Source organism: Mus musculus, chromosome 12, assembly GCF_000001635.26.
Source record: "Mus musculus strain C57BL/6J chromosome 12, GRCm38.p6 C57BL/6J".
NCBI lineage: Eukaryota > Metazoa > Chordata > Mammalia > Rodentia > Muridae > Mus > Mus musculus.
In genome coordinates this window covers 41,593,330-41,620,124 of record NC_000078.6, presented here as the reverse complement: position 1 = coordinate 41,620,124, position 26,795 = coordinate 41,593,330, and the positions used below count along the sequence as shown (strand labels likewise).

At 36.6% G+C, this 26,795-nt stretch overlaps 1 protein-coding gene and 1 long non-coding RNA gene across 3 annotated transcripts in view; one reads left to right on the top strand and one right to left on the bottom strand.

The window, feature by feature from the left end:
• The window catches only part of Immp2l (IMP2 inner mitochondrial membrane peptidase-like (S. cerevisiae)), a 931,528-nt gene that overhangs the window by 335,464 nt on the left and 569,269 nt on the right, over window positions 1-26,795 (bottom strand).
• Gm40412 lies at window positions 12,655-26,687 on the top strand. The gene is made up of 2 exons (XR_872726.2): window positions 12,655-12,784; window positions 26,428-26,687. It is a non-coding gene; the product is annotated as a predicted gene, 40412 (long non-coding RNA).

Here is a 26,795-nt window from a genome sequence, read left to right as displayed (position 1 = left end):
CTGAGTCATCTATTTTGGTCATTTTCACTAAGCACAACCTATCTGAATCAAGCTGGAGTAAAACCACAAAAATTTACAGAGTAGGGGAGAAATTCCACCAAGGTTCCTAGCAGCAGGAGCAATTTTGCGTTTCAGATCTTAATCTTTTCTTCAAGTAAATATATTATAATAGCAATGATGAAGTAATACAAGTATCTATTATGACTTATAAATGTTCTTGGTATGATGTGAAATATTTTACTTTTACTAACAATAATTAGGGTAAATTTAGTAAGCAAATAGTGACAACTGTTCATATTAGTAAGCCATCCTTGATTATATAAACTCAATTAATGTGTATTATCACTTGTTATTATTTAATTATAAAGTGCTGCAATAGTTTATAGTTGGCTGGTTTTGATTCTTAAGAACAAATATCTTCATATTTCTACAAATATCTAAGGGATTTGGTAAGATAATAACAGTGAGATCATCCCCACTGGCGTTTATTAACTGAAACGTTTCAAAGCACAGGACAGAATAATGTTCAGATAGTAAATATAGTTACAGCCATATGTCAACATCTAGACTGTGTTGTATGAACATGAATACATATATCATGTGCATGATACATGCTTTATTCTACTGCAGAGTATGAAATTATATTTGAAGAAATGGACTTCAACCCATAAAGAAACATCTGCTGAAGAAAATGAAATTCCTTGGTTGACTTATTTTGTAAGTCTGTTGCTTTTATTCATGAAATATGCTTTTAGTAGAGCATATATGTGGAAATGAAGAATTCTCAAATGAAAAACCAACTGTACTAGACTCTCAAAATGGAGACCTTCTCACAACTGTCATACTCCTAAAGTTGGCCTTGCACTTGGAGTGTTCTTTTTTTCTTCTAGTCAGGCAAGCCTTTAGGCCTCTATCTGCTCTTTAATTGACTATACCTTGGCAATACAACATCATTTACAACAATTTATGGGAAAAAGTAATTGTCTTTGAAGGAGTAAACCATCAGTCTAGCTAATACTTCAATTAAACTATTTGACTTTTAGATTCAGATTGGAAAATCCTGCCACACATTCTTGTTAAGCTCTAAGAATCTTTACGCCATAAATTGCCTAGAAAAGCAAGATATTTATGTTTTCAACAGCATAACACATTCAAACAAAAGTGGCAAAAGGTAGAAAAGGTAGATCAATTAAAGTATGAAGCAGACTCTAGTTTGTAAGAGCTAACTCAGCCCCTTTAGGCTGACATATATGCAAAATGTTAGATCTACTGTGGAAATGTTCCTACGATGAGGGCCAGCAAGTCACTATTTGCTCCTATGCCAGTGTTCTATGGTGGTAATATGAAATGCCAAAGTCAAGGAAGCCTATGATAAAGTTAGAAGAGCAAGAGAAAAGTTAGATCAGACCTTTTCACTCAAAGCGAGCATTTGATCTTCACCTGCCTCTTCAATTATGTTTATTTTCTAACCAGTCATATATCTGTAAAAAGATCCAGAATTTTTAGCTTTATGAATGTAACAATGCGTTCATGATAAACGAAGTGTTTGAAGAACGTCTAATTGTGCTCAGCAAGTGCTTGAAATGGACAGAGGCTTGTCCTTGGGTCCATCACAACTGTGCACTACATTCAAAATGACATGGTCATCGCTCTTCTGTATAACTTTCTGTGGTCACAGGAAATGGGAAATGTGTTCTGATGATCCACCCTTTACCGTTATACCCATGACTGTGATTATCAAATGAAGTTGTTCAACGTTAGGTGTAGGAAGCAAGTGACAGATAAGAATGGGGGACATTTCAATGATTGCCAGTCAGGGCTGAAAGACAGGCTAGTGTGCCGCCACAGATGCCAAGAAAGATTGCTGGCTGGGGAGAAGATCCCTGTCCTGATGCTAGCTTGATATAAATTCAATGGAGCTTAGAGTTTGTATTGACAAGAGGATGAACCCTAAGCAAGCTGTCATAGTTACAGTTCTATTGCTGTGATGAAACACCATGACCAAGGCAATATTTAATTGAGGGCATGCTTACAGTTTAGAGGGTTAGTCCATCATCTTCATGGTGTGGAGCATGTCAGTATGTGAGAAGAAATGGTGCTGAAGAAGTAGCTGAGAGCTCATAACTGATCTGATATCTATCTACCTATATCTATATCTATCCATCCATATATACATATACATATATATATATATATATATATATATATATATATATATATATAGAGAGAGAGAGAGAGAGAGAGAGAGACAGACAGAGACAGAAACAGAGAGAGACAGAAACAGAGGTCAGAGACAGACAGACAGACATAGGTAGAGACAGACAGAGATAGAGAAATAGAGATATACAGAGACAGACTAGGTTTAGAGGGGGCTTTTGCAACTTCAGAGCCCACTTCCAGTGATATATCCCTTCCCATCAAGCCACACCACCTCTCCTTTCCAAACAGTTCCATTAACTGCGGATCAAGCACTCAAACATATGAGCCTCTGGAGGCCATTATTCAAACCACCATACAGGCTTCATATGACTTAAACTGCCTTATAAGTCTTTGAACTTTATTCTGAATTAAGAAGAATAAGAATTTTGCTTTCAGCAGGAAACAAACTCAATAGTGATAAAATAAAATAATAAAATGTTGCATATTTTATTTTTATGATATTATAATTTATACCCATCCCATTTTATTTTTTCAAGTGTTTATTTACGGATTAATATGCTTTCTAGTTACCTTTGTCATGTGTATTAGTAATGTTTCAACTGCGATACTGGATGCAAATTTTCCTGAAATTACATTAGGTATACATGTGAGAATACATGGGGCTGCACAATCACTGGTTCTAATCTCTCGAAATATTCACTCTCAGGGAGACTGCAGACTGTAGATATTAGAATTTAAGTATAATATAAGATATTCTTACTCATTTTCATTCCAAACCTGTTGAACTTATTTATTTTTAAAATATAGTACTACAGTTTTGCAGACAAAAATCTCAGTTAGAGTCCAATAACTACACACAATTTGCTACCTAGAAAATGCCAACTTTATGCCCCCAAGGTCAAACTGAATAGCAATGAGCAGCTGGATTGAGGAAAAAATGCACAGGGTTTGGAATTTCACAAAATCAATTGCAACTAGTCATCCCTGAGAACAGGATTATCATTTACTTGCTCCACGTGACAGCCATATATCTAGCTCTGGTTGCTAAGTTATCAGACACATACAGTGATTCATCTTCTGCTCTTGCTACAGTAAGTGGTTGCTATGATAATATACCTATCGATACTTTAAGCTAACTAATTCTAAGAATTGTGTTTAGAAAAGTCGTATTCTTTAACAGAAAATTAAAAGGGCAACCTATTCTTGTTACAAACTATAGAATGGCAGTTATCCTGGAGACAGAAATGGGCAGACGCTGGTGAATGGGGCAAACAGTTTCATTAATACGAAAGTTCTGGAAATACCTTCTTTGGCATAGCAACAAGAGTAAATATATAGAGTAGACAGGAACAATTATGAAATATGCTTAGGTAAGTCTTGTGTAAAAAAAAAAAAAACAAGTACTTTGGGACTGCCATTTGTTAAAAGATTTTTTTTTCTCCCATTCTTTAACATTATGGGTACTTATTTTCTGTCATTTATAAAATCACATTCCATATGTTTGCTTATCTTCTTCAAGGTGAGCATACAGTGTTGCCACTTTGAGTGGTTCCTTACAGAATACTGTTCTGATACTGGGATGTAAGACACTGATTAATGTGTGGGGGCTTGCCTGCCATCCTGAGCACTGGCCTTCTAATTCTGTACACACAGAGCATGGGCTCTAATCTTGCAGCTGCCAAGTTGAAGCTCTTGCATGGTGCACCTTACAAACTCTGAAACCACACTACAATCCAAACATGCCCAACAATAGTGTTTTCTCTGAAAAGGAAGAGCAGTAGGAGATTATTAAGCTAGAATGGAAGTAAACCTTCTATTCCATGTGTGGATGATAGTTACACGGGTCTGACTTCCACAGCTGAGGCTTAATGAATCCCAGACATACAAAGACTCTTCTAACGCACAACTTTTAGAATGGAGCAAACCAAGGCAAAATAGAATTAAGGGAAATAATTTCCAACTGGTTTTACTTGTCTGTGAATTAAATATAGAAAGGAGGCTTTGACGTAGATAAGAGAGATCCTCAGAAACAAACGCTCATCTACTACCGTTTCTTCATCAGAATGGTTAAAACTTAGGAGTTTCAATTTGCTGAAACACGGGAGCTTTTCCAAGGGACAAAGCACAAACATCAGTGGTTAAGAGCACTGTCCAGTATAAAATACATTTGCAGATGTGTAATCTCCAGTAGAGTGAGTTTCTAGGCAATTGTGCCACGTTTTGGGGATGACCACATGGACAGATGTTTTGATTTATATAAGATTATCAAACTCCATTTAAAACCTGAAAATGCCACTTTATTCCCTGAAATGCAATAACTGTCTAGGGAAGACATCATGAAGTCAAATAAATGTTTACCACAAAAATTCTTTGATTTAGCTGCATTTTAAAACCTGGAGGCTCAAAGCCTTCCTGGTGCTTACTGTTTGTCTCCCACCCTTTATCGGCTCTTTCTCACAGCTACCATCTGTCTGCTTTGCTTTTTCCAGCACAGTGCTCATCCCTCCAGGCTGTTCACTGGCACTGAGGTCCCTCCTTCCAATTCCTTACAGCACAATGAGAGACACGCATGATCCAGGTTGTTCCAATTCTTCCCAGAGATTTTCTTCATCTTCACAACACTGCACATTTCACATAGGTATCCCTTGCTATCGTTATCTGTCAGGTAATATGTAAGTAGGATTTTTGTTCTCTATTTTAAACAAAATTATTTTAAGATAGAGTATTATACTATAGAGTGTTAAGCTATACATGGGTATTTAACTTTTAGAACTTCTTTTACAATTAAAATTCCCTAAGACCTGATAGTGCCGGGCTATAATGACTCAAACACAATATTTAAACTAGTCTATGAAGAAGCAACAGCTAATATATGTGTTTCTGTGGGAAACATTATATTCCATTATCATTAACTTTTAATACATAGAAAGCTATCTACTTTTCTTCATGCTGATCTGCTCATATATTTAATATCTTACTGTAGAATAATTAATTAATTCTTTTCAACAAGTATATAACATGATTTAGTAAAAGAAAAAAAAACAGAAAAATGAAATTCAAAGTTATAACTATAGAACCCATGAGAAGATCAAAGATAAAGTGACCATACTTAAAATTTTATACTGTCTTTTATACCTTTCTAAGTTAAAACCTTATTTTAATTAGTTCCCAACAATCCAATCTAATCACTTTCAAGTCAAAGACTCAGCTGTTTACAATGCAGACAGTATCATTGTTGTGGCTGTATGGACTTGACCTCCTGCCTGTTAACAAAGAGACTCAATTAATTATTTGCTGTTTTGAATGGCTATTTTATTTCACCTCCACCTTTGTTAAGTGTTAAAAGGCTCAATTGCTTTATCACCTTAACCTTAGCTTTGGAAAATGCACATAGAATTTCTCTACTGCCAACTAGTAAACTACCTTGATCCAGAAAGCTAATTTTCGAGACCATAGCTCCTAGATGTATTCTGCTTGAGTCAGCTTAAGAGAGTGACCTAGACTCACACCAACTTGTTAAAGATCTTCTTCCTCTTGGTAGCAGCAATGCTTTTTAAGTTGCTATGAGAACAGGGCACAGTAGCATATCAGTATGCTTCATTGTCACATTCATAGCTGAACACTTAGGTTGATTTTCTTTTTGTTTTGTTTTTTTTAACAAACCTTCCCACATTTAAAACATAGGATATTTATGCTTTAAATACTGAACATATGCAAATTAACACTGCCATCAGTTTTTCCAATAATCATTTAGATTTTCCCATATTTTTGGTCACACTGAGCTCAGTAATGTAATTTCGATCCTCAAAAAAAAAAAAAAAATCTAAATCAAATCAGAGAAACACCTTTGAAGTAAGTGTGAAACCAAATTTTTTTGTTTTGTTTTGTATTGTTTTGTTTTGTTTTTCAAGACAGGGTTTCTCTCTGTATAGCCCTGGGTGTCCTGGAACTCACTTTGTAGACCAGGCTGGCCTCGAACTCAGAAATCGGCCTGCCTCTGCCTCCCCGAGTGCTGGGATTAAAGGCGTGTACCACCACGCCTGGCTGTGTGAAACCAATTTTGAGGTGTACAGGTGTCAGGTGTAACAGCACTGGTCATTAGTGACTTCTTGTAGAACACTAAGCAGGAAGCCAGAAAAGACCAAAACGCTCATGGACAATCTCGCGTCTAAATTTCTTCAGCCCTGATGCTACACCTCCACAATTTCCATGCACAGTGATTTTGCTTGTCTCACCATCTCTCCTGTCCTATCTACCTATCTTATCTGTCATCCATCTACCTACCTACCTATAATCTGGTCTGCATGAGTAGATCACAGGATTACAGCAACTAAGTTTTAACCTCCTTATATGAAACACTAAAATAGCCACTTGCATTTAAAAAAAAAAAAAGGACAGTTTAGCATGACCATTGTGTTGCTCTTGTTCCACTCATGTTGAGGAGGTCCCATTGGGGAGACTGTCTGGGAGGATCATCTGACATTTCTAGGAGACACAATCTCACAGCACATTCCATACCACATAAGCTTAATTCTGAGAGAACAAGGAATAGTCTCCCCAGGAAAGAACATACCAGTTGGTTATCAAACATGAAATGGTCAGCTCTGAAAACATAATCACAAGAAACATTGTACAGACTGAACAGTTTGTACCTCTATATTTAGAAATTTATATGCATATAAATATACTTATAACAAAAAAGGACGCTGGGAGTTTGAAAGAGAGCAAAGAGGGGTACACGTGAGAGTTTGGAGGGCAGAAAAAAGAAAGAGTAAAATGATGTATGTATATTATAATCTCAAAATGAAGAATTAATTTTAAAAGTATGTATAAGAGCAGTAGATAGCACTTGTACAGGTGGCTAGATTGTAACAAATAAAAATAAGATATTGCCACTACCTGTGCCACACAGGGGAAATTGTAGGACATCCGTCATTCTGTGTCTGGTTTATTTCATTTACTATGTCTTCAAGGCACATTTATGGTGTGGCATGTGTCACAGTGTCACACTGCAGCTTCAGTTCTCATAACTAATACTGCCTACTGATTTATTAACCTTGGAGCAGTATCCCAATATACGTTCCTAATCTTATTTTTTTTAAAAAAGAAAGCTACTGAGATTTTGAAACAAAATTACAACTCCTCTACTCTTGATGAGATAATTTATAATGACACAATTTAAACGATTCCAAACTTTGTGGATAGTACGTAGATCGGGGATTCTGAAATGGTTTAGTCCAGGTGGTGGAACCCTGGCAAGCTAGATTCTACATTTTAACAAGTACTGAGGTGATTCTGAAACAAGTGGTTTTAGCACATCCTGATGAACTAGAACCCATCATAAAAGTACTCTATGAAATGCAACATACTGGTTCTCTCTCTATTTATATTTTCCTGGTTCAATGAAAATGTAAATCATAGGAGACTTTCAAAAATGAATCTCGCAAATAATACCAATTTTAAGCCATGTAAAAATTCTAAACAAGTGGGAAAGCAAATTTTCATACCACAGAAAACAGCACAATATTCTAACAATTTTATATTGAGCTTCAAACTGGGATTGTATGCATGACTAACACAGAATACTATAATTTAGGTAAGAAAAAGAAAAAGCATTCCGTTTTCAGTTTTTTAAAAATATACTATAAAAAGGTATTCTCTGATGCTAAAAATGATAAGAGGAACTCTGCTTTAACAAGAGGGCTCTGGTTGATACAGAATATCTCTTTATAGTTGTGATTCATCCAACAGACAGTTGCTGACTGCTATCCAGGAGCCAGGTACTCTGTATAGATTATTACTAGAATCTATACTACTGTAATCTATGGGACTACTATATAATATTAAGGATATACTACTACAATCGATGGTAATCATGCCTTTGTCAGGCTTCAGGCCTATTGGACAGTTATATCATTTTAAGCAAGTCATTTGCATGTCTTAGTATCCTTTTCTTCCTAAAGTAAAACAGATGAGCACTGCATTAACTACAAATACCGCCACAGACATTGTAGGAACTACTAAACATTAACTGCTAAGCATCTGCTTCCTAGAGGATGAGTCTCAGAATGAGGTAAGCTATAGTGGAGAGCTCCGTAGGTTCACTTTGTGCTTAATGTAGGAAAAGCTGCAATCTCTGAAAGTCAGCCTAGAGAATGAACTTCTTCAACAATCACTTCAAAACATGCCACGGAGACTATTATACACAGACCAACTTTGCCAATATAGCAAACTCACTCTACTTCCCCCAAAATGGCAGATATTATCTTGGTGTCCCTTTCCATCTCCCCCATTGCTCCACTCTCCCCTCTCCCTCCTAACCCCTCCCCTGGCAGTCTCATCATCCTTTTTATTCTTTCTCTTCTTCCTACCTTTCTCCTTAGAATGTTCATCATATGTTATTTGTAATAACTAAAGATGATACAGCTTAATAAGCCTTTTTCTGGAACTTAATTTGTTTATATTTTTAACATTAGCTTGTGAGCTATTAAATTTGTTGCTAAATTTATTCTTATTAGGCAACTTAATTGCTCTGGTGAAATGTAAAAGTTCAATCAACCAATTTTGTGTGGAAAATGAGGAGGATCTAATTGTTTTAATCTACCCTGTATTTAATTAATCACAGTAACAAAAGAAAACAATGACATTTTGTTTTCTGTTTAAATGCCTAGGAAATACAAAAAAAAAAAAAAAAAAAAAAAAAAAAAAAAAAAAGAGTTAATGGGACAACCTGGCAAACAAAGACAGCTGTGAAAGTCCTAACCTGGGATATTCAGGATAAGGTACTAAATAGCTTGCAAACAATAGACAGTACTGGGTGTTTAGTCTCTTTCTGGTTATTTAATATTTTTGCTAAAGGACAAGGAACTGTGCCAGGTTTTAGCATATTTAAACTTTAGCTGTGAGTGTTTTAATTTCTTATAACACACCTAACTGTGGTAATGCTTTAAAAAGAGTGAAACAGTATTACCTATGTTTTGCAATAACAAACATATGCCACAGGCAAATGATAGCTTTTCCAAAACGTGCAAATCACAGTGGTGGCTCTCGGTCAGGGTCAGGAGAGCGAGGCATCTGGCATTCGGGGCACAACATTATTCTGACTCAGAGGCCACTGCTAAACCAAACATGGCTTCATAAAAAAAGTCAGTTTGGAGAAATTTATAAGGAACAACAAAGAGACATTGATGGCAACAGATGGTTCATCCTTTCCAAAATGCTATATAAGCATAAAATTTTGATATGAGAAACATGATTACATGAACAAATTCTATTTAAATTAGATCATGATCTATACAAAATGTCCCCTTTGCCAGTGAGAAGGGAAAAAACTTTCTTAATCCAAGTTAGAATGCATTATTGATTGATACAAGATCCTTCTAAAACCCAACAAATCATTAACAGTGTGATGTTTTTAGGCTCTTGGGTCCCTAAAATTCCTTTATAGTGCCTCAAAAGTTGTATGATGAAAACATAAAGGTCAATTTTTATAAAAGTCTATTTCACTGAATTCTGAACATTTTGTTTTGAAATCCATTGCTTAATTTAATTTGAACTATGTGAATAACTTTTATATTTTTGAATTACTATTTTCTTTTTTCATTGGTTAGTCTATTTATTTACATTTCAAATGTTATCCTTCTTCCCAGTCTCCATTCCACAAACACCCTACCCCATACCCCCTCCCCTTGCTTCTATGAAGGTGCTCCCCCACCCACCCACCCCCACCCACCCCCACCCACCCCCACTCACCCCCACCTCACCACCCTAGCAGTCCCCTACACTGGGGCATGTGAATAACTTTAAGTGACAGTTCTTATTATAAATTCATGCTAATTAAAGGGAAAGTACATAAAGGTCATTAAAGGGTTTCTGGGTTCAATCTTAACATTTTAAATGGCATAACTTGCTTTTACATTAGAGATTATCTTGTGTTCCCCAATGTCTGAACCAATGAACAGTTGCTGAGCATCAGAGGACTCAGTGTGAACATAATAGGAGCACCCACAGGAATCTCTTCTGGACACAGTAGCTTTCTCTAGAATGGAGTGCACCATACTATTTTTCTCTTACCAAACACTGGCCCAAGGACTTCCTAACATTTCTTTTTGTTTTTGATTTATCTCTTTCTCTCCTTCAAGTCATCCTTGAAGCCATTATCCAAAATAACTACTAACAAGATTCCACTCTTTAACTTTTTATTCCTCTCTGTCTCTGCATATTTTTTCTTTGGGGAACTATATGCATTTTTTTAACTATCTGCCAGGTCAATAATTAATAGTCTGTCACAAGGTTTTCCAGTTCTTAAAACTCAACAGAATAGAAACTTTGAGGTAGGACAAATCCAAGTCAAAAGTGAGAAACATACAAACAGCTAATGACTTCTATCAATCCGGATGGCCACTGAGTTACTAACAAAAATTAGAGCGCCAAAAGAATTGAATTATTGAATTTGGCAAAGCCACTGTTAAAATTATGTCGGTAATTAACAATTCCTGCCTACAGTTCAGTCTATATTTGGCAAATCAAACTCACTGGACATGTCTTACACAGCATTAAAGAAAACTATGCTAAGATGAAGCAATACTGGGCCTTACACAATAATCAATGACTGTTGTACTCTTACAAACAGAACAGAACAAAGGCTTAAAAGCATTAAAAACTCGCTAATATTTTGGATATAACATTGAGATGATAAGCAGTATTTGAAAACTGAAGGTACTCTTTTAAATGTTAATATATATATATATATATATATATATATATATATATTAAGAATACTGCAATAATTCATTTGCAGGACCAAGGAAAAGGAAAGTTTAATTTCTTCAGTCTCGATAAGTAGGAGTCCATTTTTGTAAATCATCCACGTTTTGCAATAGAAACAAACCCTCTTTTCTGAAACTGACCCTCTTCACTTGAGCCTTGTTTATTTTGGCTCCATGGGAAGATTGTATCCAGAAAAGCTATGACCACCATCTTCTCAATCTGGACAACTGAAGTGAACATCTGACCTGATACTAACATCAACGTTTCCATTTGTTGGAAAAAAGGAATAAGGGTCCCAATATAAAGGGAGAAGACGACACTAGGAGGACTTATGCAGAATAGGCATTTGAAGAACTTTCCAAAAACTGACTTTTTGTCTTTTTAATATTCCTAGGAGACAGATGTACATATTAACTGCACATTTATATCTACCAGCATCTGATTTCAAATTCTATTAGAAAACCTGACTGATTTTTCTCTGTGCAAGTCTCACATTTTTAAAAATGATAAAGGTATGTTTGAGCTGCTATCCTCCAAAGTTAGACCCTGCTGTGTCATTGAGCCAGAAGCATAAAGTTGAATCAGGTCACATATCCACATATATATATACATGAAGAAGCCGGTGATTCAGAACTTCCTGTTTAGAACTGCACCATGACCCTAGCTAGCTCACGGACTACTCAAAGTCAAGTAGTTTTAGTTGAGTATACTATACTTATACTATAAACGCTAATTTTAGGAGGAAAAAGGTACACAGAACATCAAAATTTGTACCTTTGTCTGTGGTCTTGGTAGAAAATCCTGGCAGTGCATGGACATGAAGCCCTACCGACTCTCTGATCCCTGGAGGTCATACGACTGTATCAGAGATGAAGCAAATGGGTAGATGTAATAGACCCAACACAACAGACTCCATGAACTCGCTAAAGAGAAAAGAACTCATTGTACAAATACACCGACAACGAAGGTTTGGCCTGTTGTTCAAATATATTACAGTAAAATTTGAGATACATAGCTAGAAGCTACAAAGCTTATAGGACAACAAATGTTTTTTTTTTTTCTTCTGATTCAAGGTTCACGTAACATTAAATGTCAAAACCCAACTTCAATTACATCAAGTGGATAAAGGTGCCTTTTATAAATCTTTGCAGTTGAAACTTTCTGTGGAAGTGACAGGTAAAAACTTCTTTTTCTTATATAATGTCAATCATTTAATAGAAAACCAAATAGTAGAACCATTAATAATGAGCTATTAATTTTCCAAAACATGTAAATATGTAAAATCAGTAACCACCCCTTAAGTTGCCCAGTAGAAATTTACAGACATATTTTAAAAATCATTCTTATAATTATTAAATATAACAAGTGATTGCATAATTTGAATATATCTATAGCCATAACAATAATCATAGAAAAATCTAGTGAAGTACATACAACTACTTTGTTAAAGAAATCTAATGGTGAATTTTGTAACTGAATAGCAGCTATTGGTAGCTGTTTCTATATGAAACAAACTAAAAAAAATGTAGTCTCAGAAGCAGACAATGCAAATTATCTGAGCTCTGACTACAAGGGAGCATAATAGTCTGTTGAGCAATGCAGACAGAACTCAAACAAAAACAGTCTCTTTTCCTACATAAATTTTGATGTACTTTTTTTGTGTATCTGTGTGTATGCAAAAGTGTGTGTATATATTCATGTGTTTGCATACAGAAGCCAGAGGTTGCTTATTATCCTTTACTTTGTTTATTAAAGCAGGCAGAGCCTCACTATGCTGTATGGACTGATCTGGAACTCACTATGTAGATCAGGCTGTGATCTATCTGTTTCTACCTCTCAAGCATTGGGATTAAAGGTGTGTATGCCCAGCTTTCTGAGTGTGTGTGAGCGTGTGTGTGTGTGTGTGTGTGTGTGTGTGTGTGTGTGAGCGTGTGTGTGTGTGTGTGTGTGTGTGTGAGCGTGTGTGTGTGTGTGAGCATGTGTGTGTGTGTGAGCATGTGTGTGTGTGTGTGTGAGCATGTGTGTGTGTGAGCATGTGTGTGTGTGTGTGTGTGTGTGTGTGTGTGTGTGTGGGTGGGTGTGCTCTCAATGAACACAGAGCTCAGCATTGCAGCTACAGTGATTAGACAGGAAAATCCCGGGTTCTCCCTGTTTTTCCCCACCTTTCTCTGTGTTGGGTTTATGGAGCATCCAACCACACGTAGCTGGGGATCTGAACTCGGGATCCTCATGCTTGCACAGCAAACAGTACTCAATGACTATGCACTCGATTCCTAGTGTAGGCTTTTGCAGATCATCTGGCAGAGTGATTCTGTGGTGTCCTTTATTGTAGAGACTGACATCTTTTGGAACTCATTTAAGAAACCACTGCATTTATCTATCCATGATTTAGAAATTCAGTGACCAGAGTTTAGAAATGCAGCGTCATCATTAAGCCACACAAATAATTCTAATATGTACTATTGCAAGGTCTCATACTCTTTGTTTCATACTTACATATGCATTAAATTCTACCTCTTTCTCTAAGAGCGTACTATAGACTAGAGGTAAAATTTAACATGTGTTATGATAGACATTAACCCATTAGAAGAAGAGCAAGCTAAGAACCACTCTTTAGGTCTCACTGGTGCACTCTGGTTAAATACTAAAGCAAGAGAAACAGGGAAAACTACTCCTCAGCTATGGGTTCCCTGATTACTCAAATCTCAGATTTTGTGCTGTTGCCTTTCAACTTTCTAATTCAGGAATCAGTACACGATGAGCTTCAAAAGGTCATGTTCATGTGTCATCTCTTTCTTGCCAGCTAGTTACCACAGAGGAAAGTTTTGAAACTGATACAGTAGTCAAGTAGATTCTCTCCCTAAAGAAAGCGTTATCTTTCACTGCTTAATAGAGGGACAGATAGATGTGCAGGCTCAACATCTGTGGTCATAATAAAGCAAGTATTTGAGTAAGCAAGGAGAAAGGAGTAAGATCAAATATTCACCATATTCATGGTACTCTAGGGAGGTTAATCAAAAAAAAAAACAAAAACAAAAAACAAAAACAAATTCTTTAAAAGGGAAAATAAATCAGTAAAAGTTCATTCACTAAATTCGAGAAAATGTTTAAGATTGTAAATTATTTGAATGATTATTTCAATAGAGCACTTTAGAATCTCTATCAAAACACTAGATTTTTTTTAAGTCCTAGTTGTTCTTAGTCACAAACATCTATTTTTTGTTGTGTAAGAGTACCTTGGGCCTTGTGACAATCTGAGTTGTGGGAGTGAATGAATTTGAAAAGCTTTACTTGGATTCTTGTATTTCAAGTGGAATTAAGGTCCCCAAACTCCCACCTCACAGGAAGGTCCCTAATATATAGCAGAGAGACTGTGCTGGCTCTCATACAAATAGACCTATATGGTAGGCCCTGAGTTTATAAAAGGGAAAGAAGGAGACAGAAAAAAATTATCTGAGAGGGGAAAGAAATACTGATTGGGAGACGACATGTTGCCTATGGTGAACTTGAGGCGGGGGCTGGGGGGAGGGGAGCGAGGCAAGTGAGTAGCCTCCAGCCTCAAGAATCTGTACAAGAGAGGGAAACACATCGTCTAGAGTCTAACAATAGGAAGTCAGGGTCTGCTGACTGTGTATTTAGCCCTGTGAGGTCTGGTTATGATTTATGAACCACGATAGTATAAAATAATTTTTGTTGTTAGTTTACATCATTAACCCTATAACCATTTACATTTATAGTAATAGAAAACTCATTTAATAAAGTGCTTGTGTGAACATGAGGGCCTGAGTGTGGATCCCCTATGTGACAGGAAAAGGCACTCATGGCAGAATGTTTATGCCTGCCGTCCCAGGACTGAGGAGGACAAGGAGCCCAAAGGTGAGGTAGCCTAGGGGAATTAGTGAGTTACATGGTCAGTAAGTGACCAGATCTCAATCAAATAAGGTAGAGAGCAAAGGAGGAGACACCCACTACAGGCCCTTGCCTTACACATGTGTGAACATATGCAAACACACGCACATGCACACACACACACACACACACACACACACACACCACAACACAAACAATGGCAGCAGCAACAACAACAAGCAGCTGATCTAGACTAGTTGATTACAGATTTCTCACATTCCCTAGAGCTTATAGCTCATTTACCTAAAAAAAACCACATAGGTTTTGTTCTTTTGCAAGAGCTCTAACACTCAAAAGAGCATATCATGGTATTACATGGGACTTATTTTAAAACTATTCATTAAAATGACCAATAAATAGAATAATACTTTTGTGTCACAAATCAAATACTGAAAAAAAAGGAAAATTTCATTATGGCACCTCAAAGTTAGCCATGTTCAGACTACTGAAACTCTGTCTCAAAAACAAAAACAAAAAATTATATTTAGATATTTTTAGATTGTTTTTATTGTTTTAATTTTTTAGAATATAAACTTCACATTTCTTAAAAAATAATTTTAAAATATTAATATTAAATGTCATGAATGTTAAAAGATTTTTTTCTTTTACTTTAATTAGAACTTAATATTTAATTAACAAATATTCTCAAAACCACCAAACCTATTTTTTATTGGATGTCTATAGTCAGGAAATGGAACCTCATCAATGAATGAAACTGTGCATTGTATTATCATTAAAAGATAAGGATTTTCAGCATTAAGTTGTTTTAATGAATAACATAAAATTATTTGTCATATTACTAGTCTGTAAGAGTCACTTATCAATAGCTAGTTTACAAACTTGGGTGAAGAGCAAGAATGAACCCAAAATATTTCACTTAATAATAAAAGCAAGTTATTATAAGTCTAACCAGCTATCTATCATATTTGATGGAAGGCAGAAACTTATAAAATTTCTTAAAATATTACCTAAAATGAATTTACCAATTTTTTAAGAGAAAATAATTTTCTTGAGGACTAGTATTCACAAATAGGAGTCACTGCCTTCTGGCCCAAACTTCTGTTTTACATTATCAGCAATTACAAATAGTCACTTAGAATCAACTCTTCTAGTTATTTGTTTTCATTAAGATTAATTAAGTTTTTTTTTAACAATTCAAAAATTACAGAAAAAGATAAAAACATAACAGACAAGCTTTCCTGGTTTCTTATCAATTCGACCGTGTTTTACAGCTCTCTTGCATCACCCCTTACCCAGCCTGGGAACCCCTGTTCACCCTGGGGTACTGGTTTTCAAAATCAAGTGGATTATCTAATCTCCCGGATAAACGTTATCCCAGTATGAGTTTAGGAGAGATTCCTCCAGGCATTTATACACGACTGAAAAACCGTTAAGATAGGAAGGCATCCACCTCTACCATGTCAGAGCAGGTTGTGTGGGAAAAGTCTTTTTGCAGGCTTCCTAGGTTTCTTGTAAATCCTGCATGAGAGACTGTACCTACTATCCTCAGGGGTGAAACCTGCCCGGCTAACAGGAGTTTTAGAGGATAAATGAGAAACAACATAGAAGGGAGAAGAGAACACTAGCTACAGAAGTGGAATATTGGGTTTCTATTCTTCCAGCCAAATTCCATCTCCTCTGTGGGCCTCAGGTGCTTAATATATAATATCCCTACACCAATATCCCTCGAGTGCTCTGACACCCGTGGCCACGTGAGTTGGAATATATTGTCATAGTTGGTGAACACACTGCACGTGGCATTTTCCTCTCCAAGAAACCATTCCAAAGGTTGTTAGGATGCTACACTTTTTACTTTTTCATTCTTCTTTTCTTGGACCACTTACTTGTTCTAAGATAAAATATGTAATGCGATGCTTACTACTCTCAGTTAATTCTTTCTGAAAGATGAAAAATTCATTTAGTGAACACTGTAGATTTAATGTATGTATAACTTTCTATATAGAGCTATCCATATAGTTGTAACTACACACATATAAAGCTATCTGTAGGAATAGTGAGTAGGGAAGATGAAAACTTAATATAACATAAATGTTACTTTCCTAAATTATATTATCACTCACTATGCACAAGTATGCAAGGGTAAAATTCAAAAAAGAGACGGCATGTGCACGTTATCTGGCTGGATTAAATAATCTACAATATTTATAGAGATGTCAAATAAGAAAATAATAGTTGAATTAGCACAAAAACAAAAGGTCCTATTATTTTAAAACTCTAGACAAAAAAAAAAAAAACAAAAACAAAAAACAAAAAAACAAAACAAAAACCAGTTAATCAGAGATAACAAGCATTCACAATGTGCTTCAGTTTACTCAGTAAACCTGGTTTGAAACTATAACATCTCTATTTGAAAACTCAGACAGGTTGTTTTTAACTGCATACAAAAGTTAAAACAAGCCTTTCTTTTTAAAAAGCCAATTATTTAACCTTCATCTAACAGTACCATGTTGTGTAGCATTATCTAAACTGTGTTTCCTGGAATACTCATTTTAGTAATGTTAATTTTCAGATATTGGCAGCAAAACCTTAAAATGAAGGTTCTGTGGAAAATGAGACTTTGGAAACCCTATCTAGCTAGAAAACAAAACAAAACATGGGTTTATTAGGAGCCTTTATATGTTCATATGAACTATGTATGCATGGCCAACAGATGCGCATGTGTCCCAGAGTCTCTAGAATAGAATCTCTTTTTGAAACTTAGCATCTCACAGATGGTATGGACAACATTTTGATTTAGATAGGAAGCAATATACTTATTTAAATATATTAGTTAAACATTGTATTTATTCCCGTCAGCTCAGCATCCTGAATCTCCCTTTGGTAAAATGAAATTATGTGAAAAGCTGCATAGTCTCTCCATTTTGGTCTTAGCAGCTTGTGTCCAAGTCCGTTTAACAGAGACTGCGCAGCCGCAAGCACAGGCACAGTTCACAGTATTTCAAGGCACAAGAGGAGGAAAAGCTTCCTATGCCAATTGTTGAAACAGAGCTACTGAAAATTCCATAATGGCTCCAATAAGTTTCGGAGGATCCATCAGGAAGTGTAATTTAGCTGTTAAGTGGATAGAAACAATCCTCTCTAACATACAGATTCCAAGAGCACAGGCGAGGTCATGCTCTTCCCAACAAGTGAAAAAGAAACATAATAGAGATGGCACCATTTGGGGAACAGGCAGATAACTAGCACATATGGCATTTTCTAATATTCCTTTAGTTCATGTGACCACAGAAATGTTCCAAGAGACTGAGATGTAGCATAGCTGGTACACATGAAGAACAACAAAGGGCAGACTTTAGTGATCTAACGATCGGATAACAAGTTTTGTTTTATGTATATGTATATATGGGAGAGGGGGCTAAAAAGAGAGACCAACCCAGTTAGCCAAAATTCACAAGGTACGAGGATAGCGAGGATAGCAAAAATAGACTTGAAGGACTGAAGAGATGGCTAAGAGGATAAGGGTGCCTCCTGCTTTTGTGACTAAAATTTAATTCCCAGCACTCATGTCAAATGGCTTACAACCCTCTGTAGCTCGAGTTCCAGGGAATCTGACATCCTTTCTGACCTTCATGGGCACCCATGCACACATGCACAAACTCTCCTTTCACAGACACAAACATAACATACATGAATGGTATATTAAAAGAGAGTTTGCTCCATACAAATATCACATATAGCATCTAAGATGAAATTGATTGTATGCAAGAAGGAGTTGAGTGACATACATGGTCATAGCCTCCAAAGATAATCACAGCCCAAAATTCAAATTTAAATAGTCAGCTATAATACATTTATAAGAACGATAACAGGCTATATTTAAAATCACAGAATTAATTTCGTACGTACACTTATTACATCTCCACCAATCGTTAGCACTATTCTTCTAAGCATTCAGATTTGGTTAATTTTGTTATATCCTAATAGATAAGTATGAAGAAGGCCTCATTCCTTCCTCTTGCTGTGCTCCTTCTATGAGAGCAACCTGGAACAGACAAAGGACCTCAGGCACTGGAATCCGACTAACTGGTTTTGATTTTTTTTTTTTCTCTTCAAGTTCTCTTTTGCATTGCCTCTTTGATTATCTGGTAGCTGGGCTTATTGCCAGCCTCCTAACTAGCCTCCCTGAGGCCAACACTACTCAGCTTTAAGCTACCTTATATCAGGATAGCCTTTGAAACCACAAGCCTGGGGACACGAGTTTTTCTTTAAAAACCTTCATGGATTTTCCTATTGTGTGACATATACAAAGGTAAGCCAACATACTGGTTGCCTCTTAGTAAGGGCAAACTGTGAAGTGTTGCTGGACATAGCAAGCTCATATTGATATGTGGAACATTTTATTAATATCGCATATTAATCTTCTTTGTCTTCCCTTGGAGAGGAAAATTTTCTAATTTTCACGCAATAAGGTGAAAATGTCTGTTTCATAATTAAAAGTAAATTCCACAAGTTACCCTGGATTAACACAAATCCTATGAGCTGTTTACATAGTGCTGGTATTTCAAACTCCATCATTTAGGATGATCAATGCAAAGTGCACAGAAGATTAAGAAATGATAATACTTTGTACATATAAGAACATATTATAGCCTTGGCAAATCCTCTTGGAAGTCATGAAAAGCACAGGTCACTTCCATTTTATGATCACCTGAAAATCTTATAAACATGTGATGTAAAAACATGACTAGACAGAGGGTCATGTTGTTCTAATGCCATCTTCAGTATTTTCAAATGCAGGCAAGTATGCCATTCATAGAACAATCAGAATTCACTCTTGCTACTGATATTTCATGATTTACTAAAGTCTGACAGTGACATTCAAGAACCTAAGCAAAGTTTACAGGTGTTTAAATGACCACTTTTTAAAATACTCCTATCATTGCTCACTTTGTAGTCAAACAGGCAGGCCAGTGCAGAAGGTAAGCCTTAGAGAGATGACAGGAAACGGGCTCATTTTCACTCTTGAATCTGTTAGTCAAGGATATCATGAAAACCTTCATTGTAAGCCTTTTTCAGAATGAGCAGTGGAGTCCACAGGGCCACACTAGCCCTCCTATTGCTAGTTATAGCTTATGTAAATATCCACCAACTGAAGAGTCTCCTCTTAATTTTTGACAGACATATCATTAGACATATCATATCATTGCATAGGAAATACATGCAACAACAACACGACTGACAAATTTCACTGTAGCTACAGTGGCTCCCAGTATCTATGAATCTGTCATCACCTTTTCTGGCTAAGGTATTTCCCTCAAACAATCCCATTTACAACCATTATCCCAGGCTTCCCACCTGTAGTTAAACAACCTATTTAATTACAAATTTAGGCTGTGTGTGCTTTTCTACCATTTGCTTTCACCTACATCAGGGTCTCTTAAACTTTTTCCACTTACGATCCTTCTTACGTGAGAATTTTTCAACCTACCCCCAACTACGTAGGAATAAAAAAAAGTACAAATCAAATATTTATTGATAATAACTTATTAAATTACTTATTTTAAAACCAGTATATGCTCTGCACTGGATTTTACTATTTATTCAAAATATGAAATCTGCATATTAACTCAGTGGATAGACTTATGTTATGTAAAGAATTAAATCTTGATTTGGTGCTATAGTACACAGTTCAGTGATTATCACACTTGACAAATATTTCAATTTTATAATTGTCAATGCTGAGAAGGATGGACCACATCAATACCTAGCACAAAATAGCAAAAGCATATTTAGGATGTTTTTTAAAAGTTGCTGGAAATTCAATCCTATTCTTCTAACCTGAACTCTTCAGTAGAATTTTATGAACCTCAAGTCAGCAACTCAAAGGGTAATTTACAATATTGAACATTCGAACACAACACAATCCAAATATATACTAGTTTTATACATGTTGAAGAATAATGGGAAAATAGCAAAATCCTTTGCTTGTGTAATTAAACTATTTTGGTAAGAACAGAACATTTTATCCCTATAGCAGCAAGACTGCCAATCACAACACACAATTGTCTCCAGTCTGGGCAGAGGTATTTCAGGCAGTGTTACCTGATGTTTCCTAGCACGATGGCATCTACAAGTGCCAAACCCACATCAGAACTAAGGCTGCAGGGAAGTCATGAGCTACAACGTGGGCAAGGACTGCCAGCAACACTTCAGATTCATTACCTATTTGACTGTAACCTAATTTTGGGTCTTTGCATAGTCAGAGACTTTCTGCTGTTGCCAAACTTCAAACAGCTCTTATATTATTTAGTTTAAGAAGCCAGGACCTGTACAGTTTCTGCATCCTTAAGAACCATTACCAAAAATGCAGACTAAAACTACTTGAGCCAGGCGTGGTGGCGCATGCCTTTAATCCTAGCCCTTGGGGGGCAGAGGCAGGCAGATTTCTGAATTTGAGGCCAGCCTGGTCTACAGAGTGAGTTCCAGGACAGTCATAACTACACAGAGAAACCCTGTTTCAAAAAAAAACAAAAACAAAAATCAACAACAACAAAACAACTACTTGAGATTTCTCTTAATTTTAGATCAGTCAGAATGGCCAGATTAAAAACAAAGGCAAAAATGTGACAGAAGATGTTGGCAAAATCCAGGAAAGGGTGGGGGTGGGGGTAGGGGTGGCATGGGGGGAGGGGGAAGGACACTTATTCATTGATATTAGGAGTACAAACTGGTACAGCCACTGTGCAGATTCCTCCAAAACTGAAAAATAGATCTATCCCAAGATCCACCTACAACACTCTTGTGTATATACCCAAAGGATTCTACATTTCACTGTAGAGATATTTGCTCATGCATGTTCAGTGATGCTATATTCATAATACCCAGAAATTAGAAACTGATTAGATATCAACCAACCGATGAAATAATACTGAAAATAAGGTACATTTATTGCAATGGAATATTATTTAGCTGTTAAGAAAAATGAGATAATACAGTTTTCAGGTTTGTGGACAGAGCTACAACAATCATCCTGAGTTATTAGTCATGTTATTAACTATGGAGAAATAGAGAAACTGAGCCAGTGCTGAACTTGAACCCTTAACCCACTGATTAGTATTCATGATGATGGAAGGCACTGTATATGCTGCTGTGAAAGAAAAATATCAATTTCAACCAGCTATGAACTCTACAAGCCAAACTAATAACCTGCTTGCAAGATGTACTGGTACAGTAGTGAGACAAATGTTATAGGAATAGCCAAACACTGTATGATTGGATTTAAAGTCCACTCTATAAGTTGGAACCTATATCTGTCACTGTTAATGAGGCTAAGAGCCAGAGAGTAGGTTGGTCATGGGCCTAATGGAAAACCAACCTCTATTATTCTTCTAAAAATAGCAATAACATAATTCTTAATGATATATTACTCTACCCATTGATCAGTGTACTGCTCAAGCTCATCAGAGAACCTTCTACTTGCAATAGATAACAACTAACACAGAAACCCAAAACTGGGCAATGTGCAGAGAGTGAGAGGCCATGGAACCTTCAGCCCTAAATGAGCTGTCTTCATTAGTGCCCTCTCCTGAATGTTCAGGGATCTATGCAGAAAGTGTGTAAGACCCAGAGATGGCAAACAACTCCAAGCAAACAGTGATTTCCAGACTCAGGAGGGGTGATGCACATATGAGCGTCCAGGGACTGTGACAGCATACACAAGACCTGCTCAAGTTCAAGACAGACAAAATCTCAATGGGGGAAGGGCAGAAAGTCTCACATCCAACCAAGAAGCTATTTATAATTGATACTTGCAGAAAGAGGGAAGCAGTTTTCTCTAGTGGAGTGGTGGGGTGACACAGGCATTATCAACTATACTCTAGGGCCAGCCTGCTACTCGGGCAGAGTTTTCCAGCACAAAATGGAGTCTATATTTCTTGTGTGCTTTTATATTTTCTTTTGTCTATGGTTTTGTTTGTTTTGCATTGTATTTTGAGATAGCAAGGAAAAGGCCGTGAAGCTAGGTGAGAAGACAGAGCATCTGCAGGTGATAGAATGTGATCAAATTAAATTGCATGAAAAACTTCAAATTGAAGCTTTAAAAAAAAAACTTCCTCAGGTTCCTAGTCTTCCTTTCCTTCATCCTTTTTTAAAACCTTGATTGTTTGTTCCTTTTTTTAAGTACACATATATGTGATAATTATATCTGCATTTCTGTTTTTCCCAAAAGACTTTACATATATTGACATGAAGGAATGTCGCATTTTGTATCCCTCCTTTATATTTGCTTTATCCTCTAGAATAATTTATCCTATCTAGTAAAGCTTTGCAAGATATTTATTAATTATGAATTATAATACCCACAAAATAAAGTGACATATTTACTGAAGTTAAGACTTTCCAGTGGTTTCAGGAACTTAAATGCTTACATTTAACAGCTGATAAATTCAACAACATGTATACTAACTGAAGAATTAAAACCCATTTAGGCATGGTTTATAAATAGTAAACAAAGAAGATGATATAATGCTAATATCAGTAAGGCTATCAGTGCTCAAAAGTAAGACAAATCATAATCATTGTCAAGTTCTATTTTCTGAACAGAGTATCAGCCATATTTGATTAAACAAAGTTGTGTATTTTTAAGCTGAGTTCCTAATTGTCCTGGTAAGAGCTGCACAGTGTACAACAGATTCTTTAGCTAGCTTACACAAATCTTTCAAGCATCAGTTCACACGGAAAGTTTTCTTCACTGTATCAACATTCTCAGCCAATACCAATATAACTATAATTAAGTATTATTAAAAATAATTCCACAATTGAAGCATTCAAACTGATAACATCTTGGCAGGTAAGTTCATGTTGTCCCTTTAGGTCATTTGTACATGAAGCTAAACTAAATTAGTTAGACTGCAACTACAAGATAAAAATTTACTCATACTGTTATTAATCTAATATTGCACATAAAGGCAAAGGAAACAATGTAACTAATTCATTATGAATCCGTATTGTAGTATTGTAGTAGCAAATCTAATAGTTGAGACAAAACTATTTGTTTATCTTTCATTATTTCAACATATTCTGGTTCCCTGTAGATTACAAATGCTAGGGGGACACATGGCCTTTCAATGACCAAAATAAAAGAGAGAAGGAAACATCATACAACCTCTCTTTGCTGCTTGCTACCCACTCAGCACATTTAGGAACTGTGCAGTTATGGCTCATAAGTCTGCCAGTCAACTAAAACTGTTAAGTCACTGTCATATCCAAATGGGCAAATTCTTTGGGACTATCTCCTTGTTCATATTTTAGCAGGACACGGTTATTCCTCAACCTGCTTGAAATTCAGTTAGTACCAATGAGGATATTCATATTAATTCTCTTGCCCCATCCTCCAAAGAGCTTGGTTTTCTAGCTTTTCTTGCTATTTATCAATGCAGATAGGTCTTCCCTGAAGTTGACCTATTGTTTCTGTGTCTTGATAAATGGCCTTCAGCCATTAAATTATTAGATTCTTTGAAAGAACATAAATATCTAAAAAAATTCCTACTCCCTAAAGTTCTAAATGTCTCCTTACTTCCCACCCAATAATCTCTTCTTTGTGAACAAAACTAAGTGGGTATTTCATTAGAATTTCAAACTTCAATGGCCACAAGCAAATATGCTTCACTTTCTTCTTTCCTACTGCCCAAACTCTCCAAGATACAAAGAAGACAAACAAAAATGATCCAGCTTCCCTCATCTCCTACTGCTCATAATGTATATTTATCCTGCGCATGACACTTCAGGTCAGGTGTGCCTCCTGTTCCTTTACACCATGTGAGGGAACTGTGTCTCTCTCAATTCACATGCTAGGATATCATACTGATTAATCAATCATTCTTTAATATTCATTGATGGCCTCATTTTCTTGCAGGACAAACACATATCTGGTTTTCTACTGACAACCATAGTTTATCTTTGTCAAGGACTGTTGCGGTAATTCTCCAACCCAAGTAAGGCCCAACAATGAAAACACAACTCAGTTAATATGAATACATGCTATGCGCCTAGATTGCGCAGATCTACCACTACACTACCATCTTCCACATCTATGAGACCCTTGAGAACTTGTGGTTTCTCCAGACCAGGTGCTTCTGCTCTGCTTTTCTTCTTCCTCCTCCTCCTCTGTGGTCCTCTCCCTCTTCCATTTTCTCCTTCTTCCCTCTCCCCACCTTTCACTTCACCTTCCTTTTTATCTGCCCAATCATCACCTCTTCTTTATTTTACAAATTAAGGTGGGAAGCAGGTTTACAGGAAATCACCTGAGTGCTGACTCATTCCTTGTTCCCAAGAAAGAGCATGGCCAACACAAGATAGGGAGGAGAGGGCTGGCTGATTTGACAGAGTTGGTGAGGTAAGGGCTGACTTGGGTTATCCTACTAGATTATGGCCCATCACTGAACAAACTCAGGACAGAAGCTTTAGCAGAGCTGGGACCTGGAAGCAGCAGCTGGTGAAGAGGCCATGGAGGGATGCTGCTTATTGGCATGCTTCTCATGGCTTACACAGCTTTCTTATAGAAGCCAGCTCAGGGATGGCACTGGGGCCCTCCCAAGTCAATCATTAATTTAAAAAATGTCCAAGGGCTTCTGGACAGGGTTGCTGGTTAATTCAATGTCACCCTGGTTTACATAGCAAGTTTTAGGCCAGTCAAAGCTACATAGTGAGCCTCCTCTATTCAAAGGAGCAGGGGAAGGAGGAGGAAGCAAAGGAGGAGGAAAGAAGGAAAATGGGATATAATGGAATCATTTAAAATGTAAGTTCTATTAGACTATGCCTTTATGATCCATCCAAGTAATTGCGTGTACCTGGATTCCATTCTTTCTTATTGCTGAGTAGCTTTCCATGGGAATGATATACCAGAATGCAAAAATTCACCCATAGAGGAATCTCTGGAGAGTTTCCCATTTGGAGCATTCTACAAATAAAGATGTTGCAGGCATTCATATCTGGGTGTTTATGTGAATATGGGTTTTATTTTTTCTGGGAAGCATGCCTAAGTGACATGTGCAGTGTGATATTTGAGTTACAAGTTTAGCTTTATAAGAATCTGCTACGCTCTTTTCCAGAGCAGCCATGCTATTTCTAGTCAGACCAGCAGCGCCTCAATGATGCAGTCTCTACATGCTCGCCAGCACTTGCTGCCGTCTATTTGATTTAGCTATTGCAATAGTTCTGTAGTGGTATCTCACTGTGGTTTTAATTAGTGCTTTCTAATGAATAATAGTGTTTAGCATCTGTTCACATGTTGACTTGCTGTCTATATGTTCTTTTCAATATGGTTTTTACTGCTCTTGCACATTTTCTAGTTGGAGTTGAGAATTCTTAGATTTTTCTACATGCAAGCTCTTTGTCACGTATGTGGTTTGCAAATATGTTCCCACTGTTTGTAGCATTTTTTTATTAAGAAATAATAACTTGCATAAGGGAGCAGGAAATACAGGCAGTAGTAGATTTTTTGGAATAAACTCAGGAAGTCCTTTTAAAACTGGGCTCCTTAATAAAACAAGCTTCTGATATGCCTGAACACTCAACTGTCCTTCATCCTCTGACCTCCCTCCCACACTTCTCCATTTTTTTTTCCTGAAGGCTCTTCTCTTCCAGAAAATACACTGGCTCTCTGCAGGTAACTGGAACAAGTGGCTACACATCTTGCCAAGAACTGAGCTCCCTCGGGAAGGCTGACCTGATGGTCTCAGGTCACTACACTTTCTCACATTCCCAGAATGCGCAGGAAGATCCCATTCTTCCTCCTTGCCAACTCAAACTTTGTTTGTTTGTTTTTTATCTCGGTGGCTTCAAAAAGTGTAATGTTACAATCTGGTAAAAAAAGGATTATGGAAGAATAACCCGAGCACTTTCTTTATTCTTTCGCTCCACTGTTACAGTTTCCATCATAGCCATTCAGTCCTCCATCCTGCCTCCAAAATACATATGCACACAAATGAACAAAGAAG